Source organism: Rhea pennata, chromosome 12 (assembly GCF_028389875.1).
Source record: "Rhea pennata isolate bPtePen1 chromosome 12, bPtePen1.pri, whole genome shotgun sequence".
In the NCBI taxonomy this organism is placed as follows: Eukaryota; Metazoa; Chordata; class Aves; order Rheiformes; family Rheidae; genus Rhea; species Rhea pennata.
Genome location: NC_084674.1, coordinates 16,745,001 through 16,771,443, shown reverse-complemented (window position 1 = coordinate 16,771,443; position 26,443 = coordinate 16,745,001). Strand labels below are relative to the sequence as shown.

Sequence of the window (26,443 nt, the reverse complement as noted above, 5' to 3'; positions counted from 1 at the left end):
TCCTGAAAAAAGTTTGTGCTCCCTCTAGTAGCACACTGTTCATATAAGTTCCCGTACGCAAGCAAGTTGGAAGGGAAACAGGGGAGCTAGTCATTCACTCACAAATTACTACAACCAATATATTAAAACTTGACCAATACGCCAAACCAGTTGATTGATAAGGCAGCAGGAATTTTGTTAATCTTATCTTCAATTAATGACTTCTTCATTACAGACACCCAAACTAAAAGCAAAGATAAAAGCTGTTTAAAAAGGATTCCTATGAACAAATGCAAGTGCCCTAGCACACAACAGCCTACTTGGTAGTCAACACGTAAGTTATGGGGAATTAGAAGTGTGTCTGATGGAAAAAAATGCCCCAATCTTTCAGGAGATTTAATCATTCAAAATACATTTTACTGCTATTTGTTATTCGTTCTTGCATAACATATTAACATCCCCTCAAAAGGCTCAAGTCTAGAAGATCCTATTAAGATATGATCCAGTGGGGAAAACAGAGAAAAGATTGATTAATATGTTTGTTCGCCTTTTAATTTAAGACTCTTAATTCATTTTAGTGGGCACTGTGGAGATAAACCCATATATCCACTATCAAATAATGGTTATTGGATTTTTTTTTTTTAAATTTGGGATTTTTTGGACTTGTGGCAGGGAGGTCCCAGCTACATGAAAACCCTGAACTAGCTTTACTAGTGCATCATAAGAAGGAAACTGGAACACTAATCCATTAAAAATGTCAAAGAAAATGTGACAAACATTCTTTCTACGTTCCTGTTTTAAAGTGGACTAGTTGAAACCATCAGCATCTTTCTGCAGCGAGATGATCTCCATTATGCAGAAAAAGGATTAATCTAAACGTGAAACTCGATCTCAGTCTTTCTGTGATATGTTTAAGAATATGGAATGAGCTTCACAAATGCAACCTACTCTTGGCTAGATTTCTATTAAGATCAAAAAACTGAAATGACAAGCACCTCCATTCACGTTAACTAAATTATCTTGGGTTTACAATAGTGGTATTAAATCGGGATGTGACCTTTTGGATCAAGACTTTGAAATCCGAACCTTACAGAATGCTTGTGAAGATTAACCAAGACCTGTTCTCCAAATGCAGGAATTTGCACAGCAGTAGAGAAATTTTAAAAAAAATCGGCATAAAATATTCAAAAGCTAATTTCACTGACAAAAATGGATTCAGATGGCACAAATCTATTCACTGAGTTCTGCCACCCAAATATGTAACTCATTAATTCCTCATGGGTTCCAATTCCAGTTGTTGCTGTTGAAGCTTCATTAGCATTTCTACCATAATACCTGCTTTTTCAGCAGATTTGAGATCAGCTATTAAAACATTCTTATAGCTGATATTAGGAATTTATAAGCACTGGTGTTATTCATATACAGCTTTACTTACCAAGAAAATACAGTGAAAGTAGAATAGATTATTAAAACAGACCAACAGATTACCCAAAATGAGGCGCCACGGAAGGAGTTTAAACACCTCTGTTGCAGATGCTGAGATTCTCAGTGATGGTAATGGCAGTGTCCCAACACCACGCAAGCTTTTTAGGGAAGTGACTGTAACAGCTTGTTTATTATTAACAGGAGCTCAGAACAGTAATAAATTAAAATACTGCATAAGGAAAAAGCTGTAGTTAAAGATAATGTAAGGGCAGCATGCAGAAAATAGAAGTGAGTGCTGCAGTGGGAATTTACTTGTGTCCACTACTGCTGGGCAAGCCAACTATCTTGGATTTTCCATGCATGCATTTTTTCTAAAAATTACTTTAACACTTCAGGTCTTGGAGGACAAGTCTTCGTACCTACAAAAGCTTTCCAGCAGACATCTCTACCTGTGCTCTCCTGCTTGCTCCCATAGGCAGGGCACTGGCCTCCCCCCCAGGGGCAGCGAAGCCCCCCACGAGCCAGGGGAGCAGAAGAGCCACCCCAGACTCTTGGTCTGGAGAAGGGCTGGCACGATGCCCACAGCCTCCCCGCAGCAGCTGGGGGCGACGAGCCACAGCTGCCTCCTTCCCCAGGGCAGCGCAGCCCCGCGGCCACAGCGGAGCTGACCCGCCACAGCAGCGTCCTACTGCGAGCCCAGCTTTCCTTGTGCTGGTGTGCAATAAGGCACTCAGTCTCCTTAAACGCTTCCTTTTCTTGTGCCACCACTGCCACAGAAAGGGACCATCTTCAGAAGAAACTTGAAAACAATTCTTTTTTCTCTCCTCTTGACATTCAAGAGGTCCCACAACCTTTTTTTCCTACTGATAAAAATTAGAGCTATCGGTTGCTTGCTTGCAAGTGCTTGGCACTACCAGAGACGTCTTTTATATAACTATGCTAAATGTTCTTAATATCAGCTTCAATTACTGAAACGTAAAATGCTCTGACACATATTTTATAGGCCGACAAATAAGTTTTTCTCTTCTATTTCATAATTCAATGAAACAGTCAAGGCACAAGTTCCTTCACTGATACAACTCAGCCCAGGGGCAAACGCCTCCATGATGACTGAAACAAGCTCTAAACTTAGCTCCAAATGCCTCAGGATTTGTGCTCAGAGGCATTTGCAGAGAAAATAGTTAGCTAAGCCTTACACCACTTCCCTTTAAGCAAGGGAAGACAAAAAAATTGTCTTCTAAAAATAGAGTATTTTACATCATCTGTCCTGTATACTGCATATACACATTACTGCTAAAAATAATATTGCTGTTCACCTAATGCCGGCACTTAACCCACGCATTTACTGACACTGCATCCAAAAAGCAAGTGGGCACAAAGTAGAAAATAGCACTGATAAGCAGTTAGAAAGAAGACAACTTTGAAAGCCGTAAGTGCCCTACACACCAACATAGCACTGGCTTTAAATCAAGAAAAATATGCATGGGTAAAACCACAAAAGTGGCTTTCGTTCTTTTTTATTTCATTTAAGCCATGATGTTTCTCTCTATTCATCTCTGATGTGGCCCCTAAGGGTTGCTTTTTGCACACAAGACAAAAATCTGCTTTCTTTATGTGTTTTTTCAAGTGCTATAAAATGACCTTTGAAAACAAGATTTACTGGATTATTTCACATGGAATTCTCCGAAAGTAAAACCCACTGTCTGCACAGAGAGCTCCTGGGTGCTCGCAGGAATAGTCTGCGAGAGAACATAAATAAGATGCAGGCATAGCCCAGGTAACCACTCGGGATGCTTCCAGAGAGATGAGAGGGCCAAGGGCTTCCTCGGTCGCCTGCCCTTCTGCACCCACTGATCCGCAGGAGCGCAAGGGAAAACCACCTCCGCTTTGCTCTTTGGTGCCACGTTGCACTTTGCGTGAAAAGCTCCCGTAGGGCAGATCAGCGCCAACGGCTGCGTACCACTTCGGGAGAGTGCTGGCACGTGCAGGTCAGCGCGTTTAGAAAGGATGGTTATTTGTGTCGAGGCTTTATAACACGCTTCTAGTAATAAAGGGAAACCCTGTCCGTCTCTGGCTTCTGATTCCCGGTTACCTGTGACAACACAAGGCAGAAAGTTAACTGTGCCTGAATGTGAAGCGTGTCAGCACTTCCAAAAGCAAATATTAAATGGAAAGAGTGCTAAAATCCTCAGCTTGCACTCCCAGACATGTAAAACTCAACTTTGCTATGCCTGATCCTATCCTACCATCCCTAATGCTGTATCTGCACAAAAGCCATGAAGTACTTAAGTGTAACTTTATTCAAATAAACATTACTTACAATTTCCATGTTCAAAACGAATCAAAGGAGAGAAGAGCAAAGATCATGCTTCCCAGAGATAACTCTTCTTGCTAGATTAATAAAATAATAGGTATTTAAGGCTCCTCAGAAGTAAAATTTAATCAAAACTCCTGAAAATGCCTATGAAGAAGTACAATTTATATTTTCGCTAAAATAAAAAATTTGCATCAGCCTTTCTGACAGAATTCAATGCCACAAGGAAACGCCATCCTGACACAGAGCAATACCCACCCTCAACCTGATCAATTTTGAATGATATCTAGCGATTTCCAGGCTTTGAGACAGATTTGGCTCTTTGGTTTGGCATTTAGTCCCCAGATATCAGGATTTAAAAGTCCTCTCAATTTAAACTATCTTGGAGGACTGTGACAGAGGGCAGCAAGTGCCAGAAATGTTATGGCAAGCTACGGATTTGGCATACCTACATTTGCTAATCCAGTAACCAGCACTCTCATGAACTGCATGTGTGCAGACAGCCCTGGACACGTGCACAACCAGGGCAGCGAGCCTCTTGCCATAGACATCAGCATGGAGCTGCTGTCTCCATGCACTTGAAGGCAAACACCTCCAAGCGAAGAGCCGGATACAAATTTGCCTGCCCTGTACTGCCCCAGACTGCTCTGAAGGATTTTGCACCCTTTCAGGAAAAGGGATATCTGTAACAACCAGCTGATGCTGAGAAATCCTAACTCTCACCGCTTTAGCCTAACGCACGCACTCCCAGATGATGCATGGAGAATGCATAGAGATTAAAAGGGATGACAAATGCTGGACTCAAAGAGAAAAGCTCTGCTGAAGGAACACACTAGAAAGACACTGATAAACAACATCTACTTTAAAGATTTGCCTTCATTGAGAATTAGAATCAGCAGCAGACTTTTCCAGACACCAGGAAAGATTAATATGACTTTATTTAATAGCATGACTTGAATATTTACCTGCTCAAGACAGGCTTTCCTCAGGGACAGTTCCCATACTATTCCTGTATATCTGTAACTATAGCTATACCACTGCTGGAGATCACAAGTAAATCAGATTCCTAGGAGCTTCCAGATTCCTAATTCTTTGCTGATTTATATCTTCTGCAACATCAATGAAGTCAATAGCCCTATAAGACACCTTCAGTGCCATGCAATAACCATCGAGTTCAACTGAGACCACCTCTATTCTTTCTTCAAGAAATGAAAGTATTCCAAGAGCAAACTGATTGTTACATCCAGAGATGTACCTAGCAGCAGCACTCAATTCTCTAACCAGATTTTGTAATATTCATCATGCATCCCCATTTCCTAAATACAGATGATCATAAAAAGGGCAAGCTACCATCACCAGTCTGATTAAAAATTGTTTGCAGGAAAAAATAAAAACACAAACAAACTAGAATCTATGTAATGGCAAGCAACATTTCTGCTGTCAACCAAAGTCTAGGCAACTAACCATGTATGTACCCAAAAGGGGCCAGATCTTTAAAAATAAAACAAAAACAAACAAACCCCCCTCAGCTGTTAATATCTACAGGCGTTCTGAAAGCTGCACCTTTCCAGATAACTTGACAGAAACTGGGTTCTTGCCAACATCTGGCTAGATATGGAGCATGCACAACGTACCTCTAACCTCCTCTAGCATGTTTTCAACGCATACAATTTAAGCAACTCCAGAATTTCACCTTAAACATCTGCGTGGGCACCCTCCAGCACCATCACTAATTGCTAGGTTAGCCCTATCTTCATCCCTTCATCCTTTCTCCATAGCAAAAGTCTTTCAAGGAGGAGAGACTAGTTTTACTCTTAAGTCAGAAACCTACTGCTCACCAGCAGGGCCTTGAGGAGGCCAGAATTAATGCATGCCTCTGGATAAAAAGACTCTACTAAGAGGAACGCATCTTCCCCGTGCCAGGAGGAGCCTGCCCAGTGCTGCAACACTTTGTCCTCTGTGTTCAGGTTGGGCTACAGACACCAAGGTGTGAAGCTCTCCTTAAGGAAGATGCAGCATTCACTGGATTGCTTAAAGAGACAGTGTCACAAGCGTCAAGCACGCAGCGTTGCAATAAAATTTGTATTGCAAACCAAAAGAAAGGTGTCAGCCCCAATGATGGTGCAACGCTATCCTGCTTCTCCCAATCAATCACAAAATGCCCAACACCATCTTTAAAACGTTCCACAAACCTACAGCTCCCCAGAGCAGATGTTTTTCCTCTTCTCCCCAATTTCATGTGCTCCCCTGCACCAGCTCCTGGCCTTGCCCTGCCAAGCAGAGGTGAGCAGCAGATCCTGTCTCCCACACTGCCATCCGGCACACCCTCCTTTCCCCTCTTATATTGACTAATTTACTCCATCATTGTCATCAAATCCATTCAAAAAAAAAAAAAAAAAAACTCACCTCTTCTTCCTGCCCATGGCCCATAACGTGCTAGCAGAGTGGACAAGCCCAGCTTCCTATGTTTTCGGCTGGTTCCCGTCACTCAGCCTGAAGCTCGACCTGTCTCCTGCTTTGATGGCGCTGCAGGTGCTGCACGACGGAGCGTGGGACCGCGGGCTCAGGCTGCCCGTAGAGCAGAGGGCAGAGGTACTGCACGCGTGCCCTCCTATCGAACTAAGCTTAATGGCACTGACCACAGATACTTCACATGACATCTATTTTTCTGCCATTCCAAAAAGCCAAATTCAGTAAAAGAGTGATAGCAAAGCTATCACCACAAACTTCTAGAAATAGGCACAATCAAGAAAACATTTTGTTCAAAATCAAGCAAGAAGCTGGCATGGATTGAGATTTTATGTCAAAAAAGATGTATATTACTTACTTGCATCCAAGCAGAGAGACTCACATTTTTCTCATTTGCTCAAACCATAAGATAACCAAAAATAAGGGAGCCCAGTTCCTGCTGCAGCTCTCAATGCGTCTTAAAATGACAGAGAACATTTCTAGTTCAGTGTGCGTAAAGGCTCACGCTCACAGGAACTCACCTCCCCCATCCCGCGTCCTATGATCAATGTGGTTAGGTAATGCAAAGCGTATAAACGTGGCAAGCATGAACTGAGGAACTCTACTAAGCAAAAGTTAAGGGCGATTGTTACAAGTCGGCAAAAAACTCTCTCTGGGTCAAATTTCATTTGTGTCTGAAATGCAGTAAGTAGGATGCAGATGTTTTAGAGCCCTGAATCTTCCCAACGCAGAAAAGACAACAAAGTCAGACCTCTCTAAAATGATTTCTGTTTAGATACAGCTCAACTTACTGCAGGAGTAAGTAACAGCAAAATGCCTGCCACTGGCAGGGACATGACATGGAAACCGTCTGCACCGTGAAGCTCTGCAGGAGTGGGCTTCACAGGTCCCCCAGGAGCTGAGTGGCACCCGGGCAGTGCCCACAGGCGTAACCCCACGCAATCTTCCCAAAAGGGCTAGAGCAGGGAATCTAAAGAGCTTTCTGAAAGCAAAGTTATTAACTCTGCTGTGAAATAGTCCACAGAAGAGACAACAGATGTATTTCAATAGCCATGGGATGGAATTGGTTAAAAAATTCCAAGAAAAGATTTTGATAATTATTTTCAACACTCCTGCTCCCCCTGCACCTGGTTACAGCTCTCCCGGCAGAATTGTATCTTGGGAAGTGATAAAGAGAGAAATCAAATGCAGAATTTGTCTATTTAAAATGACATGCTTCATTTTAGGGCAAGAACAGTTCCCAGAGTCCCACAGAAGAGCTGCTATTTTGTGTTCTTACAAGAAAAATACAGAAAGTTTGCAAACCCTGCTAAACTACTTAGACTGAAGAAGGCTTGAGAGGTTTGGTAAATTCAGTTTAACACACTTAAAATAACAAATAAATCAAGAAGAGAATTTTCACAGAAAGAACCAAATAGCTAAAAACAAACAAACAAATCTGTGCACATAAAGAACAAAAAGGACTAACAGCTTCTCCAGATCTGTACTGCTGCAACATTTCTGTTCCGGGAGTCTGTGTACTTTTATTTTGGTCCCAGTACTTTTAAACATCTTAGGTGAAGACACTTCCTTCAACAGACATTTCTGGAACTACCTTCCAGGACAGAAAGGTAGAATTTAGCATAAGGACCATAAGGAAGGTCATTTTTCCCTAACAAAAAAGCTAAAGGAGTTTTCTTCCTTTGCTTCATTTCTGGCGAGAGCTGGCTTGGCAGCCTGGCCTCCTTTTTGCAGCTGCAAAACCAGCAGATAAAAGGGAGTAAAGACAAGGCTCCTGATACAGGGGATTAAAAAGAGGCCATCAGACTGGAAGTAGTGACCGAAAAAACAATATTGAGAAACATCTTATACAGAATAAAACTATGCTCACTTAGCAGGAAAATAAGAAAGAAACCAAAGTAAAACATCACTGAGTGCACTCGCCTGTCAGAACTAGCAATAGGCATATTAACACCCCAAAACAAAAATATTTTCTTTTCCTGTGTAGAACAGGATGTGGTATCCCAGTCAGCATTCGGTCACCCCGGTCTTCTGAGGTTATTAGTGACAAGAAATGTAAGGGGGGAAAAAAAAAGCTGACTTCTAAAACCAAACTGAGTTACTGAGTTCACTGTTAACATTGGTCTAGACCATCAGGAAACTGTTGTCCACACTCTTCAGTGCCAATTTGCCTTTAGTCACTAGAGTCAGCCCCAAACCTGTATGACTTATAGAAACGTCACTACGGGGAGGCAACCTGCCTTCTCCACGGTCCCTTTGCTCATGGCCCCGGGACCAGCCCAGCCTCAGCCCACGCTGTTCAGAGCACAAGTGGTCCTGGTGAAGCAGCTCCCACCTATATGTCACCACTATCCAAGCACAACCATGCAAATACCAAGAGAAAAAAAACTCTAAACATAATTATTTCTTGGCTAATAAAACTTCTAAAAGAACTTCAACTTAGCTGGAGTTTGGGGGGAAGAGCTGTTTGCTTTTTCTAAGTATCCATATGTGCTCTCTGTTGTGGCTTAATTTAAAGACTTTAATTTTTAGCTCTGCTATCTGTTTCTGTGACTAACACTTTTATGACTATCTGCGCAGTAAATGCCCTCAGAGTGATGCCAGGGCTAAAATGTGTGCTTCTCTCCATTTGCTAACTGGCACTTACCAAGTTCTTCCTTGCTGTTTTGTGACAAATTTGTATCCAAGTGATTCTCATTTTGCTTACACTCTGTGTACCTCCAAAGTTTGCTCTTCGCTTTCATCTTCATAGCTTACTCCGACCAAGGAGTCCTTCCAGAATTTTGTTCAATGCTCTAGCAGCTCTATAACATTTCAGAATTCACATACATCTTATCAGACCTGCTTTTAAAACTTTCACACTGTAATTTCAAATGTTGAGTGAAATGCATGCAAGGTACAGAGGAAATAGGTTTTCAACTAAATAAAAATGTTTAATTTCTCACTGTAGTGCTGGAGACCTATTCACAGATAGGGGCAGATTCTTGGGTTCACCTATGGCTCTTAATTTTCTTAAAATTTATACTCAGCCTGTTTTTCAGAAAGACACGCAGAAAGCAAACATTGTAGGATACCAATCACTGATCTCCACAATTGGAAGGCAACGTTAAGAACTTGTATGATTTATCAAAATGAAAGGACAGTCTAAGACAAACTCATTCTTCTGGAGGCAGCATTAAGCTGACTTTTCCCTCGAATGGCATAATCGCATTACTCTAGGCTAAAATAATAGGCATTAGTAACGTTCTGTGACACCAAGACCAACGGTAAAAGAGAAGAACGGAGACTGTTCCATCTACTAAGGAAAGCAGGTTAAATGATGTAAAGATTGCAGCACGAAGAGCGACACAGGAAAGGAGAGGAGCCTGGGGCAGATGTCAGCTAGACTGACATTACACGTGATAAAAACCCTACCAGTAATGCTGCTCACAGCACATGTCAGGAAATTCAGTAATCAAAGGTGGAAGTAAAATGACATCCTTCAACAACAGAAATGTAGAAATTCTTTCCCACCCTCCTCCTCTTTGGGGCTTCAAACTGGCTTCTCAGGAACCACATCACTTTCTGTTGACAACTCAGTTTAGCTTTGGCTTCCAGGTTTAGCTGACATGTTTCTTACAGGTTTGGCTGGCATGTAGGCTGGTAGGATGCTTACATAGGACCACCCCTCATCTCTGAAAAGGTAACACCCCATACAGCATCCCTATACAAAATTTCCTCAGATACCAGCTGAAAGTTCACCACTGATGAAGTGCAGTATATAACTGCAACTATGAACTCATTTTCACCACAATTTCCTATGACAGTCCTTTTTGACCAATAAAGTCCAGAGCAGAGACTCTATTCTGGGTAGAGGTATTTGATGCCACTGAATCCACGATGAAGGAAGATAGGCAGAGCAGTTACACAGCACCCCTGAGACTTTCTTCTTAGATGAACACAGAGCATTTTTGTTCTTGACAGGTAACAGGTTTTTCATTGTGATGAAGGAGTCTCGATTTATAATTACACTGATTATGCAAATCGGAGAACATATTTCAAGTTAATAACTCTCCTGAGACTCACATTTGTACTGGTTAAATGTAGGAATTGCAATACCAGAGCAATTTATTATTGTAGAAATCTAAAAAGATTTTATACAGGTTAGACACAAACAAATTAGCCCAGCCAAAGCCATTCCAGTTTGCTCCTTTCCGATTACATACATCTAGGTGATTTAGTGTTTGGAGGATTCTTTCCCTAAAACAAAGAGAAAGATGGCAGATCTGCAACTCCCAGGATTATTTATATGGTGGGAAGGAAAAAGAGTGGAAAAGCGTTATATTGCTCACCCACCAGTGGTTTATAAGATTAGTGAGAAGGCTAGAAAACAGCCTGATGCTAATGAAAATAATCAAGACCTCAGCCTCCATTCAAAACTGGGTCATACAGAAAGGCTTCATATGTTTCATTTCATATTTTACTAGAAGCTTATTAAATTTTTTGCTAATGATACAAGCAATATGCAAGCCTCTTTCACACTGCTTGGTTCATATGCTTCTGAATCTTCTTAACGACAAATTACTATGAGTAAACTCTCAGTTAGCTAATATACAGCATAAAAATTATCCTTCACTTAAAATCTAATGACAATATAATGCATCTCCAAAGGTGTCCCAATTAACTGGCTCTTTTTTTAATCGTGAAATATTTCATCAGTTTTAATAACCCAGTGATTATCTTCTGCTCATTTAAAAGTCTATTTAGGTACTAAATTAAAGCAGGTAAAGGCTGTGCACTCAGTTTTTTGCTACAGAACTGAGTTCTACAGATGCCACCATGTTTCCACGGGAGAGGTAGCTTTTCTCTGTTGTCATAACATGCTGTCACTTCATACCACAGAAGTTAAGGGGTATCAACTTCATTACTGAGAAGCATAATAAGTATTTTTAAATAGACAAGCTATTTTGGCACCAGAGCTGCGCACTGCAAAATATGAAATAGTTTCACTTAATGAAGCTCCAACAGTTCACAATAATCATTAAAGGAGAACATATTCCACCTCTTACTTCTGCTTGGTAGCTCTCCACTTGAAGTTTGCTGGTCTTTACAGAAGGTGACAGTCACAGAACTGCTGAGGTTGGAAGGGACCTCTGGAGATGGTCTCGTCCAACCCCTCTGCTCAAAGCAGGGTTGCCTACAGCAGATTGCTTGGGATCTTGTTCAGTTAGGTTTCAAGTATCTCCAAGGATGGAGACATATGAAAGAATATACATGGATAATATATGTAATAATAGAACTACTTTTTCCTATTTAATACAAATGTAATACTAAGGTTGAAGCATTTTATTAAGAAAAGGAGTCAAAACACAATCGTGTATTTCCATCTGATGAGGTTAAACAGAGACAGAAAGCGGAGAGGAGTGAACAGGACCTGGTGGTGCCCTCTGCTGTGGCACCAGGAGATGGAGCTGCCATGGTACCACAAGAATAACTGAAATTTAGAGAAACCCGCACAAGCCTACAGCACTAACTGCACCAAAATAAAAGTGCCCTTAGCTCCGTGCCCCTTGCTCCCCCCCGTACCTCAAACGCAAAGCAACCACCTATGGCTGCTACGAGTCTGAAAGCTCAAACGCCCAAGTAGTCTTCTTCTCTTGCAGATTCATTAATTAATACCGGTATTGCAACCACAGGTGCAATTGCAGCAGACACCCTTGTGCCGCACTTCACCTATTCTTCAGTTCCTTAAGGAGCAGCGCGGCCACCACAGGTGCCTCGGGCCTGGACACCAGCGTTTGGAGAGCTTGTGCAGCCCACGACGACGACCTACAGCCCACGCTGCAGCGAAACTGCGTCCGATTCCCAGCCACCTAGGCCAGCAAACCTCCAACAACGCCGGCAAGCGCCGCCAAGCCCGACTTTGGCCTGCGCAGAACCCGGCGGCCGTTGGACCACTCGCTCATTACTCCGCCTCTCAGGGAGGCCGTACTCGGAGAGGTTCCCTTGAGACTGCTTTAGGCCTCCACAGCGGCCGTAACCCAAGCAACTACATCGAGCCTTATCTGATAGGAAGCTGGTGGCTCACAGGCTTTGCTGGACTTGGGCCACCCGAGTGGGCTAAGCCTCCAGGAGCGCAGGAGTCTCTCCGTCTGCGCTTGCTGCGGACCAACCTATGTGCCCCGGCCAAACTAGTGCTCTCTCCTCTGGTCCTCGTTTTCCTTGATTCCCCCCCAGCGGCTCATTAGTGACGATATAACCATCAGGCATCCGTTAAACCAGCTCCCCTGAAAACCTGCTCAGCATGCGCACCGGAGGCCGAGCGGCCGGGACAAGGCACGGTTCCCTGCAGCAAGGCAGCCCCCGAATCCCTCCTGGGCGAAAACTGCACCCTCCGCAGCACACGGGAGCCTACTCTGGACTTCCCAGACGCAGGAACCGAGAGCAAAGCGCTATTTTGCTTGCACTAACATCTTCCCAGCCTAGATCAGTGGTGGTGGTGGAGGGCTTGCTTCGTTGTTTTATTTTCACTCTGTGTCCAACAGTCTCTTTCTAAGGACTAAAGCAAGACGAGGAAAAAGAACCCAGAAAGATACAAGGTGTTCAATGGGAACAACTTAGGGATAAATAAATTGGAAGAGACTGAAAACCACTGAACTGGCCCCGGTATTTTGTATCCCAGAACCTACAGTACCCTTTAAAGCACCTGTATATTTATTCCACCCCAACAAGAGCCACAGAAAGTAACAGCAGCTCAAAGGCCCGTAACATGGACTAAAGAGAAGAGCTGCAACCAAAGGAGCTATTAGTCCTTTCCCAGTTAACCGATCACATCTGTAGCAACCATTTCATCTCTCCTTTTATCTATAACTGCACTTTCATCTGATCAGAAATTACGAGATGTGAAAATGAGGACATTTTGCAATCACCTTGAAGATTATTTGGACAACAGATAGACATCCCAAATGCTAAAACTCTTCTGACTGGCTGCTAAATCTGTGTTGTAAAGGAAAATAAACTGTATGTGATCTCAGAATTGGGTGACAAGCCTACCACCACCGATTTTAAAGAAAAGCAAAACCCAAGATGAACACTGAAGTAGCAATTTCAGAATCAGATCATTAACCCAAACTATCCATTCAAATTAATACCTTGAAAACAATATGTTTTCTCTTCCTTATGTAATAGTTTTCAATCCTAAAATATACTGAGAAAGAGTTTGGTCTACTATCTCATGAAATGCAACTAGCATTTTCAAATATAATTGAACAGATAATAAGGATAATTATAATCTATGTTACTTGCCCCGGACCTATCTGAATGCTTGTATTTAAAATTACATTACACAAAATACCATTTACTGCCTGGCTCTCCCTGTTTCAACAATTACTGGTTTTCATGCAATTTTTGCCTCATTAATCCATACTGTGCGTGACAGAGAATATTCTCTGCATGTAATGTATGCTTGCTGGCAAAGATGTATTATTTCAGAGAAAGGTCAACGGGAAATAATGGAGGGATTTTAAGAATAAAGGTGTTTACAAAAAATTTGGAAGCTATTAAGAGAATGCAAAGAACTTTCACAGCAGAAGAAAAAACAGCGAAAAAAGATTATTTCAAATAATGAATGGCTCTTATGAATTTATAATTTTCATCTTTTACATTCACTGACAGCAAAAACAGAATATTAGCATAATTGCCTATAAAATAGTGGTTAAAATAAATGTAAAATAATTACATTTGAATTTTACAATAATTATGAAATTTTAAAGTAATGAATTATGAATTTTTTTTAATAGAGGTCAAGACCTTAGAACAGGTTAAGAATACATGTTATTTCATTAATTTGTCATCCTACATCTTCTATTTTGTATCAACTTCAGTTAGCCTCAGCTGCTGCAAACATTGCAAGCAAAGCCTTTGAGCGGGAAGCCCTTCAGAACAGCACTTTACCCTGGAAGTTACCACCAGTCAACACGTAAACAACAAAAATAAGCTGGTTCACCTGCAGCTTCCCCCGCGCGCTTTCGCCCTCCGCAGCGGCACACTGCTCGGCCAGCGCCGACGCGCGCCAGGTCTGCTGCGAGCCCTGCAGGGCCCTCAAAAACAAACAGAAAACTAAAAACTAAAAAAAAAAAAAAAAAAAAACTTAAAAAATAAAAAGCACTTGGAAGCAGCCTTAAACCTTATTTTGCTGCTAATAAACAAACTGTTGTACACAGCTGGCCCCACGCCGGTCCCCGGCTGCCCCATCCGCGCCCCGGCCACTGCTGCTCCCGCACGTGGGACCAGAGCAACCAGTTGCCACCACCAGCATCTTCCAGGGTCCACCGCCATGGCCAGGGGCGGAGGAAAGGCGACCATCTGCAAACAACAAGCATTGGCTTGAAGCACCTTAAAACTTAAAAGCTCCTCTGCACTAATTTTGACTACCTATCTTCCGATATTTCGCTCGTCCCGGGAGGCAGCGGTGCTGACAACGCAGCTAGAATAACGCTAGAGACAAACGGGAAAAAACGCTGGTTAATCTGTCTGCTTTGCTGAACACAGATCGGAGAGGATTTATCCCTGCCCTATAATCCACTTTGCCTCCAGAAAAAAACACAAATAAATAAGCACCGCATTCCGGGGCTTTAGCTCACACGAAAGGCGTGCTTAAGGTCAACGCGAGCTGTGCCGTATTTCTCTATGGAAGTCACTGCAGGTGATTTTCTGATTACTTGTTTAAAAATGGCTTTAACACATATAAATTCAATTTTGGATCTGCAGTGTATGTTCACTGTGGTGCTCTTCTTCTGGCTAGATAAAGGCTAAAACATCTAAGTCCTTATTTTTCTAAACAGATGTTTAGGAAAGCTAGTTTTTGACCACACCAATAATTTTCATTACCAGAAATCAGCCGTTTTCTGTTTCTCAGACACATAAAAAGGCAATATGCCTTTGCTTGTTTCCCAGTCCACTCTTCCCCATGGTGCATACACAAAATATACAATAATTCTTTCCTTGCTCCTTCCCTTCTCCCCCTCCCCCCCCCCCAAAAAAAAAAAAAAAAACCAACAAAAAAACAACCAACAGATTTCTGTTTCCCTCCACAAAGACACTAAAACGGCTTTTGTTCAGCAGGAAATAGAGCCTCACACTCTGAAACCTACACCAACAGCCAGACCTGAGAAGGCACCTTTCACTTTCTTGAACAGTTGTGATAATTTTCTCAACCTTAACTTTTCCAGATTAACCATCAGGTGGGAATACTTCATGAAACTATCTACTCAAGGCTAAAGTTTAATCTCATCTTTGGCTTTAATCTTTTTGCACATCTCAGTTTCCAGGTATAAAATGGGAAAAATGGTGCTTCTTAACCAATGGAAAACGTTATGAAAATAAACTCAACACATTTATGTTAAGAGAAAGGCACAGAGTGCAAGATGCACCATGCAGAAACACAAAATGAACTTTCCATCTTCTGAAAGCAGCAAATGCATTTGATAAAGGAAAAGTGTGTGACCAAGGTTAAAAAAAAAAAGCATATAATTTGGTTATAATGCCTCCATCTTTTTTTTTTTTTCATTGACAAGTTTAATTTAGGAAATTTCTAATAAATGTTTTATGTTTTAGTAATCTTCACATTCTTTTAAAGGTCATCTGAAAATAAAATTAAATAATATTTGCATTCCAGAGTGCATAGTACAAAGTACACGCAGTTATCAAAATAAGTGACCCAACCAGAGACGTCCCCCAAATATTTCAGTTCACTGATTTCATTTGATGACAGAATTACAAAGGTTAGATTACAGTTAAATAAATAATGCATTCTAGCTGTCTAAACCATCCAAAATAGCATCATCAACCAGCTTTTTCATAGCAATTAAAATTCAATTTTTCACACATTCTAGACTGCATTGTAAGTTGGGGTTTTTCATTCTTTGCAGAGATTAAAATATATTTTATTTCGTAATATTTGCAGAATTATAAATATAAAAGCTAGTGCCATAGGAATGTTAGTTTCTGTGAACACAGAATGAAAATTACATTTAGTGGCATAAAATCTCAGTCAACTTAGCGATCTGTCAGAAATGCAAATGATAATATTAAGTAAGGTATAATTTCAAAATATGCTTTTCAGCATTTGAAAAAAAAAAATCATTTTATACCTAAAAATTGTTTCTTCCTTGTTAATATTCACTTGAAAGGCAGATTGCAGGATTCATAATGTTTGCATATGAAGTGGTAAAGGCTGCCAAATCAAGTAGCTTTGGTGTTCAGGGACGATTCAAACAAGTCTATCAAGAGTCACTGCCATCTGGACACCGGGGACTGGGAGCAGCGGGGAAGGAGGCTCCGCTCTCCCCAGGGACAGACCGCGCACTGCGAGATGATCATTACCGTTACTTACATCACACCATCAACGGTCAGTGACATTTCCAGACAGATAAAAGACTGGATCCTCTACCCTCGGGAATCAAAATCTGCCAGGACAGAGCAAGCCCATACGAGCAGAACTAGTATAAACCTTTACGGTTAGGCCCAAACAGGCTGCAAACACACTGCAGCCCATTTGGGTGAGGAGACTTCCTCCCGCCTTGGCTGAGGCGTCGTGCGACATCAAGAGCTTGTGCCGTGCTGCTGAGCAGAAGAACTTGTGATCCACAGAGCAGTAACTCGATCCTGTGCTCCTCCCGGGGACCGAGGGTCAGCAGAAACGCCAGGGAGAATCTGGAGCGCATGGACGAGTTCTGGAAATTCACTCGAGCTTTGAATTGAAGTTTGATTTTTTCCCCCTTGTTCAATTCCTCCCTCTTGTTCAAAGAGGGAAGGAGACCACAAAGTTGCAAACTTTTTGGAATAAGCAGATGATGCATCAGGAACACTCAGACGCTGCAGTGACAGCCACTACGTTAAACAGTAAAAATTGTAAATTATAAGAAAATGCCACATTGAGAAGCACACTGCTACGAAGGAAGGTCAATCTGCAACTATGGAAGGCCACAAGTAGGAACCAGAAACACCATGAAACATTCTGCTCCTGTTGAACCTTAACCAATAGCCTTTAATTTCGCTTGCAGGGCTGCTGCAGAAATGAGTATTTTAATTTGTCTGTGGCTGGCGCTTTGCATCATTTTATGGACACACAATCACCACAGTGTGATACTGGCTATCTAGCAGTAGGAGAACTTTTCCATTTCCCTTGCGTTAGGTACAAATCCCTGTTCCATCTGACACTGCACCATGAGATGGATGTTAGCAATAAATTCTCCAGAAATCAGCAGGCAGTGGGAAGAAACACAGGCAACGGTCTAACACCAAAAAACCCAACTGTCTTTCTTCTCCCTCCGATGCCTGCTCTAGACAGGACACCACACCAGCCTCACTCCGATTCATTCAAAACCTGACTCAGAATACAGACACCTCCAGTTACTACAGTTTAACAAATTATTGCCACCTCAGAGGACCTGCCATCACTAGCTATGTGATCAAAGAGAACAAACAACCTCAAGCTGACAGCTTGTATCTCACAACTGGGGCAGGCCAACAGTTCACGCGTGAACCAGAACGGCAGCTAACCCCAGAGACGGCAACTTCCTCCTCTGCCACAATTACACTGCAATCAGTGGCACTCCTGAACTCTTCAAAGGTTAAAATTCTTATTTTGGTTTAGTGTATTCCTAACCTAATTAAGAAAAACTAAAACGGTCAAACTTAAATAGGAGCATCTCAAAGGCCAGCACCAGCCCCTTAATTACTTCCACTCAATTCCTATTTTCAGGCTACCTGCAAACAGATACAAGGTGTAATAGTACAAAAGGACTCTGCAACCAGCACTGCAGAAGCAGCAAGTAAATTCTCTTTTCTCACTTGACTTTAAGGTTAATATTGGAAAAGATTCATTTCCAGAGAAGTTTTTCAAGTGTTTTGTTTTTCAATAAAAATGAAAATTTCTTCTAAGAATTGAAAAGGGAAGAAGTCTCACTAAGCAAAAATAAAACATTCTCATAAGCAGCACTCATCTACAACCAAAAGAAAAACAACCCTTCACTACTTCTAAATCCACTTTACCTTAGAGATACTTAGATAAGGGACCAGAGCAGAAGAAGCAGTGCGCTTTGGGTAGCAAGGTGGCTTGGCAGAAAGATGTTCTTAAAAAATTCAGGCTCTGATCTTTGGCTATTAATCACAAAAAGTAAAATTGCTTTAAAGATCTTGCATATATCTCACAACCATTCATATGCATTTCTTAGATGTGCAAAATCTGAAGGTAATTATGTTAGGAAAAATGTCTCAAGCAAAAACGCGCTCATCTGCAAAGCAGCACAAAATAGATTTTTTTACTTTTTAAATGTCATTTTACATATGCATTCACCATCTTTCTCACAATCAGTCCACTGTTGTTGTTACTGCAATGCAAATACTGCGCGTGCATACACACATACACGCAAGCCCCAGCCATCTGATGCAAGTGAGCTCCCAAACTTGTTCCAGCACACAGTTTCCTTCAGCACAGTCCTGAGCCCTGACCCGACCCGCAAACACTTCTTGTGTAGCCTAAAACCATAAATAAGAATCCTCAAATCAATCGAAGATTCAGGCCGGGTTTTAATTAGCTTGGTTTTGTTTATTTTTACAGAAGCACTTGATAAGTTTTTCTTTTGTCATTTAGTATCAAGGAGGAAATAGGTTAGTACTCGCTATGGATAATTACCCCCGAAAGCCAAGCTCATCTTTCTGCATAACGCTTTCAAATGCGGACAGACAAATTACAGCAGATAGTATCAGTACCATCCATAATGCCATATTTTGCAGAAACTATTTATTCTTCACTTTGTCCTTAACAATGCTTAAACCAGTTACTGATTTGTCTGGATAATTAACATCCAAAATCCGATCCTTCGCTGATGAATCGGAGCGAGTCTGGGTACCCAGGAATGCCGCCGTTCAGCAGCGGCCAGTCCTCCCTCTGCAGAGGGAAATTTTCTTGCACATTAAAGACTATATAATTACCAAGCTTGAAAGGAATGTAATCAATACCCCTAAAAAAAAAAGTATTAATAGTGGTATGATCAGTGAAGGATAAACAAGAAAGTAATATTTTACCATGGCAAAAAAACAAAAGTACAGATTTGCGAAAGCCAATTGCCTATATTATACATAGCTATGTTGAGAAACAGTAAATACACAGGTAGAAAATTATTTAGGAAGGGAGCTGGATTGTCCATGGTTCAAAGAAAGCATAAGAAATCTGGCATCTGTAGAGTAGTTTTTATTTTTCTGTTTGCTCGTATCAATCTAATTATTATTATTATTATTACCATGAGTAAGTAGTGCCATTTCTACTTGGCAATGGTAGTAAGTATTACCATTTATACTTCTCAATAACTTTTACCTGCGGCAACGTAATTTTTAATTGATCTTTCCTAAAGATGAATTTTCCCTCTATTTTGTCTTCCCTACCCCAAATTTCGCCCACAAGCTCAGCGGAAGATCTGGCAGTATGGAAGCGATGCTGGGCGAACACGATGCAACTTCCAGCCAGCAGCCCCGTAACCCATCGGCTGCCGGCGGCCAGGGCCTAGCGAGCACCCCGCGTCCCGATTTGCAGCCGGGACTACGTTTGGCTTTCAGACCTGTCGCGACATCCCGACCGCAGCGTGCATTCCTGCCGTTCCCTCCACGCATTCCCAAGCAACGAGCAAGCCAAGAGTTTTTTGCAGCAAGCGTAGGCTGGAAGGTTACTCTCCACCCGGTCACACGCAGAACTCAACACACAAATGAACTTCCAAGAACAGAACAGAATTTACTGTGGCCGTTCCAGCTACAGGACATGGGCAGGGCAAGTTCTGTAGGTAGAAGGGGATTATTTTTGTTTTGTTTTGATTTGTGTTTAAGATCAACTGGTACAGATGGAAGAATAAGAGAATCTTTATGACAAATAAGCCCTTCTCCAGGATTCATTTTACCATTCTTCAAGATTCATTTCCTAACCCCATCAATAGAAAAACATTTTAATTTTTGCAGGTCATTTTGTTTTTGCTGAAGACAAATATCTTCTACACTAAAGAGGATTGATGTAACCACCTGCCACACCTGAAATACTGAATAATTCCCCAAATTATTATTTACAGTATTATTTAGAGCTACCTCATGTGCAGCAATGGATCCATCTATATACACCAGAGGAATCATGCTCTCAACAGTAGTTTCAAGCTTTCCTTTGGCCTCAGTACTGAAGCCATCGACACCTTGCTGATAAACTGGTTTGATGTTAAACTTGGCCTCTTGCTCCTCGCTGCCCCTTTCCTCCACAGTAAATCCTCGGAACTGTGGGTTTTGATGCAAAACAAAACACAGCAGTTGTGCAGGGATGAGCACATTATCCATTTTAAATGTAGATGCTCAATCAGTTATCCTGACAACTGCTTAAAAACATGAGCAACATCATGGAGACAACAGGATGCAGTTCAAAAAAAGACTGGAAATGAAGTTGAAGTGAACAAAGAGTAAATTATATTGTTTTTCTCTATTTACTCAGTTCACTAACTAAGCCATTTGCTGAACAAATACTGGCTACCACTGCTCAAAGTTTTGAAAATTTGCCTGTAGAAAGTTCCCAATACACACAGCTTCACTTATTAATGTTTTTCAATCATCATTTTTCAATTTATCTATTTATTGAAGTCAACAGATAACTTTCAGCAAACACTATGTGCCTTCCAACACCACAGATCTCATTCCTTCTCCCTGCACATGGTTCAAACCAGCAGCAAATGTATATTCTGAAAGACTTCCAGGTCCCCCTGCATTCAATTAAGTGCCTTAAAAATAAACCTATTTCACATTAATTTAATTCACATAATATCTGAGAGAACACTAGTCAGTTTTCAGGTATGAAGGCATGAAGAAAACACAAAACTTCCTCTACTCCAAAAAAAATTCTCATTCTTTTCTCACTCCACCTGAACCCAAAAATGAATGTTCATCCAGAGTGCTGTACGTTGGGCACACAATGTGGGACAAGTGCAAGAATAAGTTAGAACATATTCTTTAGATAATTTAGCTACCGATAAGCTCAGCTGAGTACTTCTGGGCTTTGGACTGTTAACTTCTACTTCTAAATGTTAAATAATAATAGAAAATAGTTAATGAATAGTTACCGTCAGTATACCCTGCTCAGGACAGGCAGAAGAGACTGCTGCTACGAGAATGTGTATGGTAAAAATGGCATATTTCCATGCAAAAGACAAACAACCTTACAAAACAAGGTTACAGAAATTCCCTAAAAACTTTTCGTTTTAGGAATATGCTAAATACTGCCACACTTGAACTCTGACATCTACACGTCTTTTCCAATTGCGATGATACAGCCATTTAATCTAACCAGGTATGCCTCTGTCTTGATCTATCCTTGCTGAGAAACACTACCAAACAGACAAGTATAAAGAAGGAAGACGAAAAAGTTCTCCCTGCCAAGTATTTCCTATGCATTTTTACCTTAAAGGATTAAAAAAAAAAAATATATATATATATATATATAATTAAACTTAACTGGAACTAAAGGAAAAATACTGTAATTAATAGGACTATTCGCCTTTCTTCCCGACATTTTAAATTAAGCTTTCTAATTATCAGTGCAGGGCTTTGTTTGGGTTAATCAGGGTTAATATATTACCCCAGTTGTTTTTCATTTCCCAGGAACACTGATGATGTTAGTGCAATTTGAGCAATTTCAAACAACTCCAAGCAAAAAAGAATTCATTCTAAAACACTTACTGTCTTCTCCCAAATCAGACAAGAAACTCATCACAAACACAAAGAATTAATTACGAAGAATTATTTTCACTGAACTGACAACTTACAAATTCTGGCACATTAAAAAAAAACATAAATATACTTTCAAAATGATTCTTACCATTTTAGATACATAGCCACTTTTGATGGTAGTACTACAGCAGTCAGCATTTAATAGTTTCCCTTATTTATCTTCATCCTATTTTTCCCATATAAATATGGGCATTACCATAAAAGAAGAGAAATCCTCCCAACACAGCTCTGTCGGTAACTTTTATTCAGCGGATAATGCTAAAAATTTCTCTGCAAGTGCACTCTTGCGTGTGACGTGATGCCCAGGCATACAGGCTCCACCACTGTGCCCTGCAGCAGGGAGCCCTTGTGGACAACATCTGAACTTGAACCACAAACGAACTTCTTGTTTTATAGCCAAATTAGCACGACTATGCTTAGATGAAAGTCTCACTAAGAGAAAGAGCTTTTAATATAGGTACAGTCGCAGGCAAGCATGGTCAAACCAAGCTTCTGTGCTGGGCCCGGCCCAGGAGAGCAGGAGGATGCAGCAGACCAAGCCTGACTCTTTACAGATCACATCTAGGATGCTATGCAAGAAAGCAGAGCAGTTTTAACACCAGAACCTGGAAATGGCAACACACGAGTAATCCCCTCGGTTTCAGGGCGATTGCTCACATGAGTACAATTACAGCACGTAACCATTGCAAACATTCAACTACATTTTTCAAAGTAGGGATTACAAATATGATTCAGAAGTGGTTTATGGGTCACAACACCATGGAAGGTCTGTTGGACAATGCATTTTGTAAGCACTGCCAACACAGAAGACAAGCTACCCATATTTAAACTTCGTGACATCTGCTGTTATTGGGAACTCCACTCTGACGAGGGCCGTGCTGAAAGAACATGACCAAAGACACAAATAATGGTTTAAGAAAGCCTGTTTAAAGACCCATGACATACCTTGTCTGTTGCAAAGCCACAGAAATGCAACTAAGAACACAAAAGCAATAGAAAGTACAGTTAGAAATTCAAAATCTACAGCTAATATTAGATAGAAGACATTCTCCAGTACTGTTACCAAAGTAGGAGCCACCAGCTGTCAGTAATGCTCAGTCTTTCCCCAGCCTCAGTCTTCCATGACCTAAATATTCACCGATTAGTACTTCCATATATTTAGCTCTTTAAGGGCCCGATCCTACGATGAACTGAACCTCCTGTTCTGTTTCTCCATGCAGACTGCTTAAAACGAACAGAAGAGCACTAGGCAGCCCCTTCATAAGGGAAACTTAACACCTCACAGGACCAGGCCATGAACTCCATCAGTCAGTCCTCTGTGTACCATAGGTACTTACATACTACTCTTAATGGCTACTGCTATTCATTCTGCTTTTCATAGGAACATTTCCAAAATAACATTTTAACAACACCAGACCATTCAGTAGCAGAAAGAAACAACAAATACTGTGTTAGAAGGCAGAACTTAGCACAGGTACTAGATACAGATGGTGGAACTACACACACACACACCTTTGTACCACGCTTAACTTGGTCTAACTGGTCGACCAACGAAAGGAGTCATCCTGCCCTGCTCCCTCAACCACACACATAAAATAAATTGAATTTAAATTAAAGATTAAATTAAATCTTGAAAAAACTCTACATTGATCAAACTTATGCCATGCGCAGGTAAGTGATGTGAAAGCAGGCTGCACTTTTGGCGGAAGCCAGCGAGACCACAGTAAGCATAATGTGGAACTGGATTCTGACTCCTGCCTTGGTACAACCTATTGTACAGCAATTTTGACAAGCCCTGTGCTCTGTAGAAGCCTGGGAAATGGTATGATTTACAGCAACACAACTGGCCAGCATGCAGAGGCATTGGGTATCAATTACTTTTGCCTAAGAGCATGGAGAAGAAAAATACAGAAAAATATTTCTTGCTCTGCAACAAAATGCTTTCATTGGGAATAGGCAGTATTGAAAAACATCAAAATATTGAATCAATTCATCGTTACAAACAAAATAACCACAGTTTCATCATCTGGCTTCCTCAGACCATAGAATTTCAACCAGCCATCCGATACATTTAAGCCAAGTTAAAACTAAGTTGTTTTTGATAAGCAGGGAAGCATTTTCTCCAGACTTTACAATCATTTTTGTGGCACAGGCTTTTTTAATTGCCATATTCTCGTTTTTAGTGGAAATGAAACTTCAACTGATCCCATGTTTAAGTGAAAATGTCCTATTTTGACTTTCTGGTGGAACATGTAAGCATAAAAATATTTTGGGGGAAAGGGGCAAAAAAACCCCAAGAACAGAACAATAGCTCTGGAAAAAAAAAAACAACTTAATTTTAACAAGGGATTGTGAATTCTTTTTTGCTGGAGGAGAGAGGGGAAAAAACGGAAGGCATCCTATAACCTAGAGAGGATTTCTGGACCTAGGACAAGGATTATTACACAAAAGTTCCTTGTAGCAGTCTGTAAGCCAGCGCTCATGTATGAGGGAAAGATCAAGATTAACATTGCAAGCTGTGCCAACCTGACATACCAGGTTGTTCCAAATAAGATACTGCAAATGAATATGGGTTCTGTTCTGCACCCTACAAGACTGAAATCAAGTTTTCCTTATCCCACTTCAAAAGGGACAAAATGAATAGGGGGCACAGGAGGGATTGCCTTGATTTAGGGCGAATATCAGTGGGCTGTTAAAACAGTAGATAAAACATCAGATAGAGTAAAAAGCATAATTTCAATCTCCAGGATCCTTAAGTACCAAGAAACTTGCAGTGACAAATGTGTTTTCAGTCATATCTGTCCCATACCCACTAGACACTCATACATCTACAGATTTCACATACGCATTTGCACATGAGCACATTGCCTCTCAGCAACAAGTAACGAGAACTGAGCTTTCACTCGGTCTTCATTAAAAAAAACCCTATCACATCACACCACACACTTCACCCCCCTGCTATTCCCAGGCTCCGCAGGAATCTCCCCCCTCTCTTCCCCTCGGTGCCACAGACAGCTGGGAGGGATTGGTTGGGATTGCTGTACAGCACCAAACCCGGCTCCCACCCTGGGAACAGAAGGGAGTAACGTAGTCCCAAAGGGAAAACAGCGACCCTCTTGGCTCAGCAATGAATTTAGTTGGTATGATTAACTCCAGTATTTCTAGGTACACAGAATAGTTAAGACCCAAAGAGAGTGATCAGAGCAAGTCAGATCTACTTCTGGTCTGGTCTTTCTTCTTTTCTATTCCCAAATTCATGATCTTCAATTTTTTGTCTCTGGCATTTAAGGTAGGTTTCTAGCTTTAAGTTTCTTGAAAACAAGGTATGAAACCACAGAAATCTGCATAACGTAACTTCATCAGACTCCTGCTCTTACTTGTTGTTCTCATCACTGATTTATCTGCTTGTTTTGAGCCTCAGGCTCAAATAAAAACTGTTCTCAGATACTGAAGAATTTCCAAAGCACTAGCTTTTCTGCACAGTTGCTGCAGTTGAAATTACAATCTAAGTACTGTTAAGAAGAAAGGGAAATAGGCTGTGTCACATAGACAAGTGGTTCTTCTATGTTAAAAAAAAGGGTCCAGTTCCACAAAGCTCTAGATAATTCATATTAAACATTATTTGGAACTTTAGCCTAAGTGCTAGAGAGAACTCAACACTTTCCAAGTTAAGAACAAAAACAAAAAACTCATCATTATTTCACATGGCAGCAAGTAAAAACATCAGTTTGAGGGGAGTGAAGAGGAAAACCTCTGGATCTTCATTTGGCAGGCAGGTACAGTAACAGGACATAGACGAGAGTCTCTGTCATGTTGTATTTGCTTTTCACTTGACTTAATACTGAAACATGCTTGCAATCCTGACACAAGAGCAGGTAAGTTCATATGTTCTTGGACAATGTCAAAGATACTATCCTTCTCCTCATGATTTACACAGGATAAGGCACAAGTGACAACTACAATGATTTTTACTTCAATTTATCCAAATTATAGCAGGTGGTTTCTTCTCAATAAGCCTGATATCTTAGAAGTGTTTAATCACTCTCTTCCGATGATGTTGAACGGTCACCTACATCACATCTTCTACATGTGCAGCAGTTACTGCACGTTATTGCACTCACTGCACTATACATTACACAGATTTCCCTTACAAACAGGAAACAAACACCTCTGCTCCCATCCCAGAAACCCTGCTGAGAGGAGGAAAGCACTAGGGAAAGACCTCCAGAAAAACCGCCCGTTCCTCAGAGTAAACACCCCCTTGAAGATTCATGAGCGAGCTTGGTCACCTCAAAACACTAACCCCGAAGGAAGCATCTGTCTCTGTCACTGCACATGCCAGCACCATGGGAGTGGAGACCAGGCTCCAGATGGTCACCCACCACCGCTCCCAGGGAAGCATCTCAGGCACCAAGCTGCAGGCACTGTTTTTCCTTGCACACCCTCTCTAGCATGGCCAATCTT

At 41.2% G+C, this 26,443-nt stretch overlaps 1 protein-coding gene across 2 annotated transcripts in view; it reads right to left on the bottom strand.

Annotated features, from left to right (window-relative positions):
• The window catches only part of FGD3 (FYVE, RhoGEF and PH domain containing 3), a 111,054-nt gene that overhangs the window by 51,190 nt on the left and 33,421 nt on the right, over nucleotides 1-26,443 (bottom strand). The gene's annotated exons all lie outside the window — the stretch shown is intronic.